The sequence below is a fragment of the Callospermophilus lateralis genome, chromosome 7 (assembly GCF_048772815.1).
Source record: "Callospermophilus lateralis isolate mCalLat2 chromosome 7, mCalLat2.hap1, whole genome shotgun sequence".
Classification (NCBI taxonomy): Eukaryota; Metazoa; Chordata; class Mammalia; order Rodentia; family Sciuridae; genus Callospermophilus; species Callospermophilus lateralis.
Genome location: NC_135311.1, coordinates 116,049,289 through 116,064,943, shown reverse-complemented (window position 1 = coordinate 116,064,943; position 15,655 = coordinate 116,049,289). Strand labels below are relative to the sequence as shown.

At 45.3% G+C, this 15,655-nt stretch overlaps 1 pseudogene; it reads right to left on the bottom strand.

Moving 5' to 3' along the window:
* Nucleotides 1–13,388: 13,388 nt before the first annotated feature.
* Nucleotides 13,389–15,198, bottom strand: LOC143404504 (suppressor of cytokine signaling 6-like; annotated as a pseudogene).
* Between the last annotated feature and the right edge of the window lie 457 nt (nt 15,199–15,655).

The following is a 15,655-nucleotide window of genomic DNA, read 5'->3' as shown; positions in this document are numbered from 1 at the left end:
TCCAGCTGGCTCCCACTCTTTCCATGTATTTCTAGGACCCTGCTCATCTTCACCTGTGCCCGCAGGAGTCCAATCCTGAGCTCAGGTAGTGGGAATCTGAGAACCTCTAGCCAAGGCTCAGCAGCAATATCATTGTGTTGGTGGGAACTTGACCTTCTCCCAACTTTTAGCTGGGTGGACGCCTTGCTCCCTGTATTTTCAAATCCTCTCATTTTTTTTCTCTGGGGTTTCTCTCTGCTACCACAAACCCCCTGAGTCTGGCTCCAGCTTGTTTTTACCATTGCTCTCCCAAGGACTGTGATTCCAGAGAATACAGATCAGGGCAGAGACAGTCATCAACTCCATTAGCCAAGAGCCGCTCTAGGCTGAGCATTGCAGCTGCAGCCTCCCTGCTCATAGGAGGCGCAATGTCTAGACTGGGTGGACCAGATACACAAATGTGAGCCAGGAGAGGAGCGCAAGGGTGGCAGGCAGATGTGTTCTACTGGAGCTGGAGAAGGGGGCGTGGCCTGTGGACTTGGAGCGGGGGCGTGGCCTGTGGACTTGCAGCAGGGGCGTGGCCTGCTGGACATGGAGGTCTCTCATTCCTTGTTCTTCCTCTTCTTGTTCTCTGTGTCTGTTCCTCTTGGCTACTATAGAATGCAGGCGGAGGAGTCAGGGTTAGAAGGAAAGAATAGAATTCTTTTCTTTAACGGGTCCTTTACTTCTCTCTTGGCCAATGCTCATTCACATCGATGCGCTTTCATGTGACAGGTCTTCAAATGCTGACTCCCTCATTGGGAGGGTTTTTTCTGGGACCTTCACTCTAAACAGTCCATGACTTGAGCAAGTACCCCCTGGCTGACCTCTTGCAACCCTCCTCTCACCCCAGGACCTCTGCCAATGGAGTCCTTTGCCTGCAAGGCAGAGAGTGTCTTCACCCCCTAAGACCACCTATGCACAGCTATCCTCCACAGTGCCCACTCTCCCCACCAGGTACCCATGGGTCCCCGCCACATTGCACAGTGATGTGCAGGCTCATGATTGCAAATGCCTCCAGCCACTGCTTGCCTTCAGAATTCTCCAGGCTCCACCAGTTCCTATGTTCCTGTACATTCCAGAACACACACCCCAACTCTCCAATAACTGTGCCCCACTCCTGGACATCACCAAGTAAGCCTGGAAGTTTCTGCAGCTCAGCAACTCGTGGGTCCTCCAAATTCCTTTCTTCTGTGAGCTTTCTAGTTCTCCTGTCTATATGGGCTGACAATGGAGGACAGCAGAAGGCTGGGGGCCAACTTAACCCCCTTCTGGAAGCCCTGGAAAGGGCTTTAGCCAGCATTTCAAGACAGCTGGAAAGTCAATTCAGCACTCTATCTCACATTATTCCTTCCGTGGTGAGAGTATCAGTTCAATCCTAGATGTTAGAAATCATCCAGCCTGTTCCTTTCTGTTCAAAGAGACTGGGGTCCAGAAAGGGCAAGAAGTTGGCCAGGGATGGGGCAAGGCAGACCTGACCTGAGTCCCCTGTTTTTCCTGAATCACCTCCACCACCAACCATGATCCATCTCTCTGTAGAAAGTGTGTCCAGCAGAATCCTCTGTTTCTGGAAAAACCCAAAGCCTGGAGCTGTGGAGCCAACTGGGGGCTGGAGGCAAGGAGTGGGTGTCTGGCTCCAGGAAAGAGAACAAAAAGCTAATGCCAGTTAGGTCAAGAGCCCTAAAGGGGAAATGTGACAGTAATTAAGGAGGAAGCTGGCCTTCTCCTCTTGGGTCATGACCACCCCCTATAGTCTCTGTTGAGGTCATTTGAAGCGGAAGATTGTATCCGGCCAGATACTAGAGGCATAAGACCAGCAAAGTGTTCAGGACAGCTTTATTTAATTCCCTGCCCATATGGAAATGCCCTCCATGGAACGGCTTGGAAGCCACAATTGCATTAGCCGTCTGGAGCTCCCATAAGCTCAATCGAGCCGTAATCAAGGATCTCCTGTGATTGTCCATTATCTGCCGCTCAGCCAGAGAGGCACGTTCTTGAGGGAAAGTGATCAGAGAGCTGCATTCCTGGCACTAATTACATGCTAGCCTGCATCTGTGTCCCTCCCGCGGCTGTCAGGAGCCATTGTGGACGGCCCCAGGACATCTCACCCGCTTCTGTGCAGGTGACCCTGAGCAGGCTGGGCTCCCAGAATTAGAGTCCAGGCAGATCCATCGGAATACGGCTTCCCAGGCAGACAAGGTCTTGCCAGTTTAAATGTGGCTGTATGTTTACATTGAAAGCTTCCCGGGGTGCTGGGGAAGGGGCTACTGCTGGGTCAGCAGATAATTCCCAGTGGGAGCCCAGAGAACATCTGGAGATGCAACCAAACAGCCAGATGGGCAGCTCGTGAGATGCACAGGATGGAGAGGAGCCAGAGGCTCCAACCGGCCCCTCCAAACAAAAGGCCATCATTTGGGACGGGAAGCTGAAGCCTGCCACTGTCACTGCCTGGCTTCAGCTGAGTTTTAACAACATTCCCTCTCAGTCCCTGCTCCTGTGTCCTTGGCTCCAGCCAAATTCAGCTCCTCTGTACTTTCCCACCCCTCTGTCCAATGCCCCCGTTGCCGGCTGGCCCTCCACACTGTGTTTGGTCCTCATTTCCAGGCCCAAATGTCCAGTGCCATAACTGCTGCCAAGCTGCCCATGTCTACCCAGATGAGATGTGGCCTCTCCCTCCACTTGGCTCCCACAGTGCTGTCCCAACAGCTCTCTGGCACTCCTCCGTCTGGGCAGCTGCTCTGGTGTCCAAGGGGCTGAGGACTCCAAGAGGAGAGGAACCGCTCCTGGCTTCAGGTTTCTGTTAAGAAATGTGTGTGTGGTGGTGGGGGGGGGATCACACAAAAGGACAGAGAATAATAAGACCCATCCCCTTCCAGGACAAATGATTGTGAAGTTTTTGTCACATTCGCTTTCCTCTAAAACACAGCAACAACAAATCCAGACCTCCTAATGGATAACATTGATATCACCTTAGCATAGCTGTTTAGGTGACATAAAACCAAGTGACTCTGGAGCCAGTTTTTCTGCTTCCTCACCAGTTGACCTGGACAAGATACTTAAACCTTCTGTGCCTCAGTTTCTACTTTTATAAAACTTATAGGAGGATGCTGGCGTGAAGATTCAATGAGTCGTAAAAGTTTGAGAATAGCACCTGCCTGACTCAACAAGTGCTCATCCCTGAACCGGTTTCTCAAAGTTCCTCCCAGACCCAACAGAGGGAATGATGTCGTGAATGGAGCGTATGTATTTTCAGTCCGTCCTTTGTACTTGACTTCCACATGTATATGCCCTAGAACTACAGACTATTTGATGTGGTCTTTAATTTATATAATAAGGTATGGATTAGTATCCTTTGAGCTGAAAATACAGAAAGCCCAACTCTAATTGACTTAAACTTTGAGGCGGATTTACTAACTCTCATTATAGAAAAATTCAAAGGCAAGGAAGATGTCAAGATGGATCTGATTTATCAGTGCAACAAAGGCATCAAGGACCCTCTCTCCTTGACTTTTGGCTCTTCTTTCCACAGTGTCATCTTTATCCTAGGGTCAGCTCCTTTTTGTGGCTGCAAGGTGACTATGAATAGCCCCAGGACCACATGCCTTGTGGTCCACAAACAGGAAGGGAAGGGGCCAAAGAGAGGAGGCTTTTCCCACCAGGAAGCCGCCAAAAGCTTCTCCTCAGTCCTCAAGGTCTAACGTGGCTCTTGTGACTATCCATGAACCAGATATTATGGCCAAGGGGTGGCACTACATTCACATGCAGTGGGACATGTCTCCACTCACTAGGGAGTCAGCCTTTCCCAAGGCACATGGGCTGCACACGTCATTGTGGATACCTGCACCAGAAGAATGAGAAGTGGGGAGGGAATAAGACCCTCTACAGCTGGGCCTGGTGGTACACACCTGTAATCCCAGTGGCTCAGGAGGCTGAGGCAGAAGGATCGCAAGTTCAAAGCCAGCCTCAACAAAAGCAAGGTGCTAAGCAACTCAGTGAGACTCTGTCTATAAATAAAGTACAAAATAGGGCTGGGGATGTGGCTCAGTGGTTGAGTGGCCCTAAGTTCAATCCCTGTTATCCCCCTCCTCCCCCCTAAAAAAAAATCCTCTACAAATGCACCACCCCATCAAACATGTTCTTCTGCATCTTGCTTTTCTCGCTTTTATTCTGAGATCTGTCCACTTGGTATATACAGATCTAGTTTACTCCTTTCAATTGGTGAATGAAATTGTGTTGCATGAATACGACCAACTTTATTTGACAATTTCCTTATTAATGAATTTTAAATTGTTTCGATTTTACTTTATTTTTCTGTATTGCATACAAGACCACAATGAGCAGTGGTGTACTAGCTAGTCTTCTTATGGACAGTCTGGATCATCCTCGTGTTTGCCCCTGACTCCTCCATGGGTTGAGTTCATAGCTGGACTCAGCAAGTGGATAAGTGGATGAGCAAGTGGATAATAAACTTTTTCTTTTCTTTTAGCTATGAGCTACTTAAAGGGTTACTGCAGGATGCTGATCACGGAACCAACAATACTAGTTTTCAAATGGGGCTTTTAATTTCACAGAGAAGCAAACAATGGCTCAGAGAGGGAGTCTGAAGTCATGTCGAGCATCTGTAGCACAATTAGGGTTTGAACCCAGCTTCACTGACTCTTCACTCCACTCCACTGAATCCTCTCTGCTTTGGGTCATTCATGTTGCCCGTGTATCAAAATCCTTTCACTTCTATGATGCATTCTGAAAATTCACCTGTGAGTTACCTGTAGCCCCTTGTTTATGCTTCTCTTACTACCCAACGTGTGAGCTCGCCTTAGAGGGCTCAGACCTGATACATCTCTGTTAACCAAGAGCAAAGCTAAGTTCAGATATGCTACAGGATTTCTTCATTGAGGCCCCATCTTAAAGGACGATGGCCCAGAGTTTCAGAAACTCTGGCAAGAGGAGCCACTTATGATCTGCTGGCCCAATTCTCCAATAAAGACCACTGTTTCATGTCCTGTAGCACCTCCTTGTCATCTCCAGCGATAAGGCATTTGCAACCTCCCCCGGGGGCCACTATGTTCAAAATTCCATCTGCCTCTGACACCTACTCATAGCTGTCCCCCTGTCCCCTGGAGCCACTGAGCATAAAGCCAAATCCATTTTTTATATGTCAGTCTTTCAAATACCTGAGAGATCCTGAGTCTGCTCTTGCTTTGGGGAAAAAAAATCTCCAGATTCTAAATCCACCCTACACAGAATGGTTTACACACACACACACACACACACACACCCTGCTGGCTGCCCTACCCTGTCCTGCCCATTTTCGTTTGACCTAATACAAATGCAGGCAGGACCTGTGGCGTGAGTATCCTTCAGGTACCAACCAAAACATCACTTCCTCTGGGGAATCTTCCTTGAACTCCAAAATCTGTTCTAAGTGCCTCTTGTATGTGCCTCCCTAGACACTGCAGTGCCCCAACCTAGTGATCATGACCTCAGGTGGCATAGTCTGCATTCTTGGGTGTCAATGAGACATGAAGTTCCTCCAGGGCAAGGATACTGTTATACCCACCGCCTTATTCCCAGAGCCCAGCATATTGCCTGGTCCCTTGAAGGAACTCAGTACATATTTATTAGGCAAATTCATGGGAGAAAGAACTTTCAAGTAGAAGAGAAAGTGAAAGAATGGAAAAATAATAAGCAAAATGGCATTTTTAAAGGCAGATAAGAAAAGCATAAAAAAAAAAAAAGAGAAGGAGAAAGAATGGTTTGATTTATGAAAAGTAAGGAGGGCCAGCCCTGCCCTTGCTCCTACCTTGGTACTCCTGTCCTTGGAGCCTGACATGCTGGCCCCGGGGCAGTCCACTCTGTCATACGGTCAGCTGCTCCAGAACTTGCAGGCAACTCACACTGTGAGGCCTTTTCCAGAACAGCTGGGAAAACCAAGGCAAGAGTGAGACAAAGAGCTGGGGGTGGAGGGATGTGAGGCTGTGCCAGGTACACAGGAAGCACAAGACAAAGTGGAAACGTAACCTGGAACACGAATGTCACTTGAACATTCGTCCTAGAAGTAGGCGGAACGATCTAAAAATTTTTTTTGACTTAAAAATAAAATTGGAAATATTACAGAGTGGTGTGCAAAATCTGAATTCTTTTAAAAGAGAAAATACAAGATGTCTGCAGAATTATGCGTTGTACAAGAAGGAACCACCATCCATTCAGTCATTTTACCTCTTGGTGGAATTCTATGCAGTCGCCGTTCCAGCCACTGAGGATACAAATAGAGGGGGAAAAATATATTTCCTTTATGGAGCTTATATGTTAGTGAGGGAGCTAGACAACACACATGAATGAATGAATGAATGATGTGACATGTCAGATGGTGACAAGTTGTATGGAGAAAAATCAACCAGAAATGTGTGCCTGGGAGTACGTGGGATGAGTAGTCATCACAGGCCAGCTGAGTGACATTTGGGAAAGACCTGAGAGATGTGTGAGGAGGGCACAGGAGGAAGGAACCATTCTGGACAGGCAGGAAGGAGGCCCGCTCAGACCCGGTGAATACAAAGGGGCTTGGATGCCAGGTGGGATGCAGAAGATGTTAACAACATATGGAGCCCTGGAAACAGCTCCAGGTTGATTGTGAGACAGGATTGTGTACTTGTCGGCAGGAAGGAGACAGCTAAACCACAGGTGCAGGTGAGAGTCCAGACAGGGGTTGGAGACTGGCACTCATGGACCAGGCTCTGTCCCTTTTGTGTGTTTTTGGGGGTCTGATAATGGGCTGGAATGTGCAGCTAAAAGCTGAAGTTCTGGAGTCAGGCTACCTGGATTCCAGATCTGCTCAATGTTTACTAAATAGGTGATTTGAGCAAATTACTTCATTCCTCAGTGCCTCTGTTTCTTGGTAATAATAGTACCTATCAATAGGGCAGTTATAAGTATTCAATTAGTAAGTTTACATAAAGTAGAAAAGTGCCTAGATGCTCTGGTTGGCATGTTTTTATCCCCCACAAATTAATGTTGAAACTTAATCTTCTATAAAAAAATGTTGGCAAGTGGGGCTTTGGGGGAGGTATTTAGGTTAGGAAGGCTTTGTCCTCATGAATGAATTAATGGTGCTAATAGAAATATGCGATGGATGAGCTTCTTCCTCTTGCTGTCTGTCTTCCGCCAGGGTAAGGCACAGTGTTCCCTCCTCTGGAGGATGCAGAGATGGACCTCCTTCCAGGTGCCATCTTGGAAGCAGAGAGCATCTCTCACCAGATGGCACTGTCTTAATCTTGGCGTCCAGAACTATGAGAAATAAATACCTATTATTTATAAATTATCTAGACTCAAGTATTTTGTTATAGTAGCACAAAATAGGCTAAGACAGTGTATCTACAAAGATTAAACTGCTGCTATTATGATTATGTTTCTTTATTGTGTTTTCAAGATGTTTACTATTGAGCAAACGTTTTCCAATTTACCCAATCCCTGCAGGACCATTTGCCTTATCTAAATGATACGACACGGCTACTTCTTTCACTATCTGAGTTCATGACCATGGATGTGAAAAGGGGACAAGGACCAAAATGGAGAATTGATTAAAATTTGGGGGGACAAAGACAGAAAACTCATTTGACATTCAGACCCTTAATCCATTTAGGAATTTGTGGGGATATGGTGTGAGGTAGGAGCCCAATTTAACGTTTTTCCCAAGAATCAAACCAGTTATCCTAATATCACATACGGAATCATCCATATTTCTCCACTGGTGTTAGATGCCACATTTATAATATCCTCATATTTCTCACATAGTTGAGCCCATTGCTGGATTTACTATTTAGTATCATTGATTGGTATTTTCTCTTTAGTATCATTGATGGGCACCCATGAGGAGAGGGTTGCTATTTTATACCGTCGCTATATTCATGGTTTTATAACAGTGCTTGGTACACAGGATGCACTTAGATGTTCACTAACAAAGCAAGTAAGTGCATGAATATATTATTGCACTTTTGGAAAAAAAAATATATATATATGGCTGAGAAAGTCTGCCCTGTTTTACTTGTCTTACACAAAACACTAGATTCATGTTTTTACTCTCCTGAAGGAACCCAGGTTTCCAGGACCAGAGAATAGATAGGAGGAATCCACAGCAGATGAGGCTGGAGAGGTAGCAAGGAACAAACCATGACAGGACAGGTGCTGTCCCCCAGCCAGTGAGATCAAATTTCATTCTGTAAGTCTAGGTGACATTGAAGAGTTGCAGGCAGGAAAGAAATGGTCAGATAAATGATTTCAGGAGGTCTTTCTTCTTTTTTTTTAATATTTATTTTTTAGTTGTAGATGGACACAATTCCTTTATTTAATTTATTATTTGTGTGTGTGTGTGTGTGGTGCTGAGGATTGAACCCAGGGCCTTGCACATGCTAGGTGAGTGCTGTACCGCTGAGTCACAACCCTAGCCCTCAGGAGGTCCTTCTGTGGGCCCTGCTGTGGGTGACTTAGAGGGGACAAGAGTGGAGATAACTGCAGCTCTAGGTTAGGAAGTGGTTGCTACAAGGAAGAGGTGGATTTGAGGGCTACCGGACAGATGGAATTGATAGGCCACGGAACCTGATCTGATTTTGATGGTGGAGGCAAGAGAGGAGAGGAGAATGGCCTCCAGTTAGGTGGTTTGAGAGGTTGGGGGAAGGGCGGTGCCCTTTATTTATTAACGGCTAGAGAAGGAAGATTGGGTTTGTGGAGGAGTGCTAAGTTCTACTGTGGTCTTGGTATGTTTGAGGCATCCCTGGGTCCTGTTGAGAATCCAATTGGTTCTGGAGTCACAGACCTACCATAAAGGTTTTCAGGCCATTGATGTGGATGAGGTGGCCAGGACAATACTTTTTAAAAAAAAAATGTTTATTAAATACTTGCTATGTACAGGACATCGACCTAGTGCTTTATATTTATTACCCCACTTCATTTCACAACGATTATTATACCCTTATTTCAGTGATGAAGAACCTGAAATAACTTTTCCAAAGTCTCACAGCTGATAAGCAGCCAGGTCTGGTTTGAAGCCAGGTCATGTTCTTTCTCTCACCCGGTGGGGCCAATGTTGCCTGTGGTGGTTCCCTGAAGACCTACTTTGAGCTCCATTCCTGGCCTCCAGTTGTATCTGACTCTGTTCCCCAAGAGTGGATTCATTTCACAGAGGCAGAAATGAACTTCCAAGCCCGAGGGAGCTCCCTGGTACACATATCCCTTTTCTTCAATAACCAGAGGCTCCCAGGCCCCGTGTCCTCCACAAATTCCCTTAGGATGCAAACCCAGTCTCGGGGCTCTGGGCAGCAGGCGGTTGTCTTCCTCACCAGCTCTCTGCCTCATCACCCTGCAGCAGCCTGGGCCTCTGCAGGCTGTGCAAGCACAAAAACCGTAAGCAGGCGGGGAAGGGACAGGCACCCTGGAGCGTCACCCTTCTCTCCCAGTGACCCACAGCCGCCTGCCTCACACATGTTCCCAAATCACCCAGGAGCATGCAGCCTGCTCTCTTTTACATTATGTTTAATGGATGCAAATGCATGATTAATATTTTCCCTCACTGATTCTGATTTCATTCTGTTAGTGATTATCCTGATGGCAACAGTTGAGGGGATTAAAAATCCCATTTAATTCACATTAGATATTTTTTTAACTTTGCTGATAAATTTTAAATGTCAAGTGCTTTAGCATCTTCCACAAGATGCAGAGACCGAACGAGGAGGCCGACAGTAGTAAGTAGCAGGGAGCTTGGAAGCAGCTCAGAGAAAGTAGGGATTTGGTTGGATGGTCCACGTTCTACCCAGCTAACAACAGAACAGAGCCGCCCTGGCACGGATCCAAAGCCCTGCTATCAAGTGTGTCTTTTTCACCTAATGACTCACCATAATGAAGCCACCTTGCGATATTTATTTATTTATTTGTTTGTTTGTTTATTTAGGTACCAGGACTTGAACCCAGAGGTGCTTAACCACTCAGCCACATCCCAGCACTTTTTTTTTTTTTTTTTTTTTTTTAATTATTTCCAAGCAGGCTTTCTCCAAGTTGCTTAGGGCCTCACTAAGTTGCTGAGGCTGGCCTCAAAACTTGCAATCCTCCTTCCTCAGCCTTCCAAGCCACTGGGATTACAGACATGTGCCACTGCACTCAGCACCACCTTTCAATTTAAAGAAGCACCTTGGGGAAACTGTGTAGGGCAAGTATTCACCTCTTGATCTTTTTGCCAGCTTGGTATGTTTTTCTATAAAGTGAGAAAAGCAGTGCAGATATATACAATGAATAATTTTCACATTTCTATACCCCTTCCTTCCCATCCCAAATTCTGTTTTCTCTTCCTCCACACACAATGAAATTCTATGAGAAAAACTCAGAAACTGTCTGCACCTTCCAATTCCCGCAGTGAGGACTGTGGTATGGGGAGTGGGGCAAAATGGTAAATGGGTTCCTGAATAATGAGGGCTTTTTATTTTTCAGCTTGCCCACAAATCCAGAGCACTGTTTCTGTTTTATTTTACTGATGACTCAGAGAAAAATGGCTTAGCAGGAACACACGCTCAGGAATTCAAATGCCATGAGGGACAGAGCTGGGAGATCCCAGTGATTGAGGTCCCACTTGGAAGCTTGCCCTGCCTCCTGCTGTGGCCTCCTTCTCCAGCCTCTGGGACAGCCTTGCCAGAGGCTTTCTCCTATTTGTCCTCAGTGTCCACTGGGGGTGAGGGGCAGGGACTTGGGAAGCCATTTATTATTGACACAGCCAGTTGAGGCGGCGAAGTGTTTCCATCTACTGTCATTAACAAAGCTCTAGGCTCAGAGCCCTGCCATCGGGCCTCTACTCCTCTGACCATCAAGCATCCTTCACCTCTTTAAGCAGGAGCCCACAGTGCCCCACATCAGCACCAGCACCAATTGCTTATATTTAATAAATAAATTAATCAATTAATTGTGAACAGCATCTGGTCTCTACTACTGCATGGAGAATGTCTAGGGCAAAACAGGTACTCACTCTCCCTGCCCTACTTTGTGTACAACACCCTGTCCCTTCACTTCCTGTTGCCATCTGAGACTGTTCCGTTCCCAACACAATCACCTGTGTAGATTAAACAAAGAAACAAATGTGTTCAGACTTCACCCCTGACCACCAAGCAAGAATCACCACTAGTAAGAGTGGGCATGAGCAGGGCACAGTGGTGCACACCTGTGATCCCAGAGGCGTGGGAGGCAAAGGCAGGAGGATTGTGAGTTCAAAGCCAGCTTCAGCAAAAGCAAGGTGCTAAGCGTCTCAGTGAGACCTGTCTCTAAATAAAGTACAAAATAGGGCTGAGGCTGGGGCTCAGTGGTCGAGTGCCCCTGAGTTCAATCTGTGGTAACAAAAATAAATAAAAAAAAGAGTGGCAGCTCCCCAGGTGATTCTGATGTAGCTTCTAGGTTCTGCCTCAGGGACTGTTGGGCTCAGAAAAGGGCGCGTGTGTGTGTGTGTGTGTGTGTGTGTGTGTGTGTGTGTGTGTCTGTGTAGCAGGCACACAGAGAAAAAATAAGGTAAAATAACCCAGTTGAAATCACTCTCTTTTTTGTTTTAAGTATATTTTAGTTGTAAATAGACACAATACCTTTATTTACTTATTTATTTTTATTTGGTGCTGAGGATCGAACCCAGGGCCTCACATATACTAGGCAAACGCTCTACCACAGAGCCACAACCCCAGCCCCTGGAATTACTCTTAATCTTCTGTGCCCCAGACTTTCATCCTCAGACCTGCCCTTGATCAGGTACACGATCTTCTTCGTCCCCTCCCCATAGGCACTTGCTCTCTATCAAGCTCAGAGAATGTCTTTTTAAGGCACAAACCAGAGCCTGTCATTGCTGCGGTTTCCAATGCATTTAGAATAAAACATCCCTGTGCTTGGCGCATTCGCGAGGCGGCCCGAGCTGCCCTCAACCTCATTACACACACCCTCTCCTTTCCCTTACCATGATCCAGCCACAGTCACTCAAAACCCGCTGTTCCTTGTGATGTTCCTTGCTGTTCCTTATGCTACAGATCCTAGAGCATCTGCTTCAGAATGTTCTGCCCCAGTTACACAGCTAGTTCTTCTATTTCTGGTATCAACTCAAATGTCACCCTCTTGAATAGACATTCCCCCCTTGACCTACAGATCTAAAGAAGAAAGTCCCCCACTCCCCTGTCACGGGACCCTCTTTTACTGCCTGTAAGCTGTAGTTCTCAATGTCTGGAATCATCTTACTCATTTAGCTGTTATTTATTATTGTCTGTCTTCCTCCTGCTAAAGGGTAAGTTCTGGAGATCCAAGTTGATTTAAAAAAAATTCACATAAACTTTAATGTTGTAAGAGAATCGAGTCCATTTATGAAAAATGGTTCTACAATCAAGTTCGTCAAGGAAATGTTGACTAAAGAGATCACGGATAAAACATTTAACCAGAGGAAAAGCATAGATGTCTCTCTCTCTCTCATACACACACACACACACACACACACACACACAAACACACACATGCACACGCTATCTCAGGAAACTGTTTTTATCTCCTATTTCTATAACCATCTTTCTAATTCCATAGGTCTTTATTTATGCCAATTTGTACCCCAGTTTGATGATAGAAAAGGCAACAATTTCTGAGTTCGTGGTATATATTTCTTTACAGTTTTTAAATGGAAGGCCACTTATTAAAATAGACAAATCACAAAATGAAAATGAAGGCAACAGAAATATCTCAACTTTTCACAACCAAAAATATTAGCACAACCTTAAAAATAATTTAGAAGTGTTGTAAAAGATATGTTGCTGATTTGCATCCCATTAACCAAAATGTTGTCAATTCATAATTCTAAATAAATCTTTTTTTAAGTATGAGATTTAAAAATCATTTTCAGTGTATATGTAAATTCTGTGTTTTATCACACACATATGTTCATTCAACACTAACTTTCGAAAATGGGTCACTTAAAAAGACAGAGCGATTTTCATTCTATAAGTTCTATTCAACTTTATTGAGGGGTGAATATACATGAAATGAGCTCTTAATGAATAAAAATCACAGGGAATGACAATGAAGGACTGTGGGGACATTAAGGAGAATCTGATAATTCACCTTGTGACTGTTCTGCACGTTAATGAAAGATAATTCACACTTCTAAAACCTCAAACATTCCTTTTTAAAGAACACAAATAAACCCAAGATGCCTTATAGACACTTCCCAGCCCCTGAACAAATTGATGACTCTCTTTCACACCTAAAATTAAAATAGTTAATGGCAGCAAAAGATTTTGATGGCAAGGAAAGTTGGTAAACTATATTTAAATCTTTCTTTTTTTTATTCCCAAAGTACAAGATGCAGGGGTCTCAATCTTTCAGTGGTGTTTCTCCTGTAGATAATCCTTCATTTGTTTGGCAAAGGCAGTTTCTGAATTAAGTTTCTTCTTGAATGCTGATGTCTTAAGAAATGACCCAGGTACCACAGAGAACGGGTACCTACATGAACTGGGGCACCAGAACTGGTCAGTCTGTTGGAGTAAGCCGCAGAAACGGAGACCTTGAATATTAAAAAGCTCCATTCTCAGAGTCCCTGCCTGCTTGATTAGATCAACCATGGATGTATGTTCTTCCACATCTGGTTGTTCATAAAAGCTAAACCTACCATTTGAGAATTCAATCCCAGTGTGAACTGTTTTACCAAGGAGGAAAAGCACTAGCTTAAAAAATAACAGTCATCATAACTACCCCGAACAAGAAAAGAACCATCTGGCATGCTTGCTAGCTTCCCTGCTGCCTCCAAGATCTGATTGGTCCCCAGGACTGTCCTTGTTTTGCAAGTTTCTTCAGCTCCTCTGGAAGGCTTGTCACAACCATGGGCTCACTACTACTTTGCACGGAGTTATAAACACTTGCAAACCCAGGAGCAGAGCTAGGATCAAAATTCAAATGACAGCACATACTTTCAGCCACATGGGCATCTGTGCCAGTGAATTCATTGAAGTTCCTTTGGATTTGATTAGTCTGCGTTGGTGGTAGCCGTGGCACGAGTAGAGGGTGTCATCTCTGCAACACGACTCCCGTGATGCCAATCAACAAGCCATCCACAGACTGGCCCACGAGGATCCCTGGGGCAATGACTAGGTCCTGGTCTGCCTGATTTTCATCTTCAGCAAAATCTTCCCTCCCACTTGAGGAGGAACTGTGGCGACCTTCATGGACCAAAAAGTGTCCAGGAGATGCTGTGATCCTTCCAAAGACACTTCCCCCGTCAAAAGGCATATGTACTGAGTGAGTCCACTAGCTATAGGCACATGCTCGTCCAGGTGGACATGAAGTCTCCACTGGGAGAACCTGAACTCTTGAGTGAATCCATTTGCTCTGGGCGCACAATTTCAGAATGAAGACCGTGAGAATCCTCCGGAACCCCATTCAGTAAAGGACAGGGACTGGAAGTATATACCAACCCTTTGACTCTCACTTCCATTTCAATATGTGTCTCAGAGTTGGCAGGTTAGAGAGGCCAGGGCCAGGGGTCTCGTGATGACTGGGGAGGGAAGTGGATCTGATTCTTCTCTGAGTTCTGATATCTTTAAGGATGACCAATGCAGAGGAGGAGGAGAGTGCTGGTGGGCAGAGCGCCCCAGGGCATGCTGCCCCTGCCTTTGGCTTCTACTTCCTGGAAAGCCACCTTTTCAAAGTACCCATCAAGTTCTCACTTTTTTTTTTTTTTCTTTCTTTTTTTTTTTTTTTTGGTACTGGGGATTAAACTCAGGGACACTTAAACCACTGAGCCACATCCCCAGCCCTATTTTATATTTCATTTAGAGACAGTGTCTTACTGAGCTGTTTAGGGCCTTGCTGAGTTTATGAGGCTGGCTTTAAACTCTTGATCCTCCTGCCTCAGCCTCCTGAGGCTATGGAATTACAGGTGTGTGCCACCTACACCAGGCAAGCTCTCAATTTTCGATCTTTTTCCATCTTTTTATCTTCACTGTTCATATCACATCTGGCCATATCTTTACTATAGCAGCTATCAAATAAGGGATCATCTTTCCCAAAGTCACTGGCTAGTGATGGTTGTTATACAACCATGAAATCAGTTTCTTCTTTATTTTCACTCAAATTATAAAAAAAAAAAAAAAAAAAAAAAAACTTCTAAAAGATTTTAAGATTAACTTTCTTCATCGGAGCTACTTTCCTAATCCAAAGGGATGCATTTCTCTCTGGAATTTTATCCCCAAATATCTGGAGAGGCTACAGTGCTGCATTTATGTGTTTTTCCAACTTCATTTGTCCTTTGGAGCTACCCCCTCCTCACCCCAGATATCAATCCCTCCTCTCCCACACCTTTGCCTTCCGCTATCTCCTTCTGGACCCTCCCTGGAGAGGAAGAGGTGCTCCCATTGCCCACTTCTCAACTGTGGGGTGGGCAGGCTGAGATCAGGATTCACATCCATTAAACTATTGCATTCAGTGCCTTAGTAATGCCTAGCACATAGTAGTGGCTCAATGTAATGTTTGTTGAATGAATGATTTATGTTGTTCTTGTTGGTAAATATGATGTACTTTATAATGTTACAGGGTGGAACTACTGCCTCTGGGGGAGGAGGCTAGGTTGCTCTGCAAGTATTCTGAGTCAAAT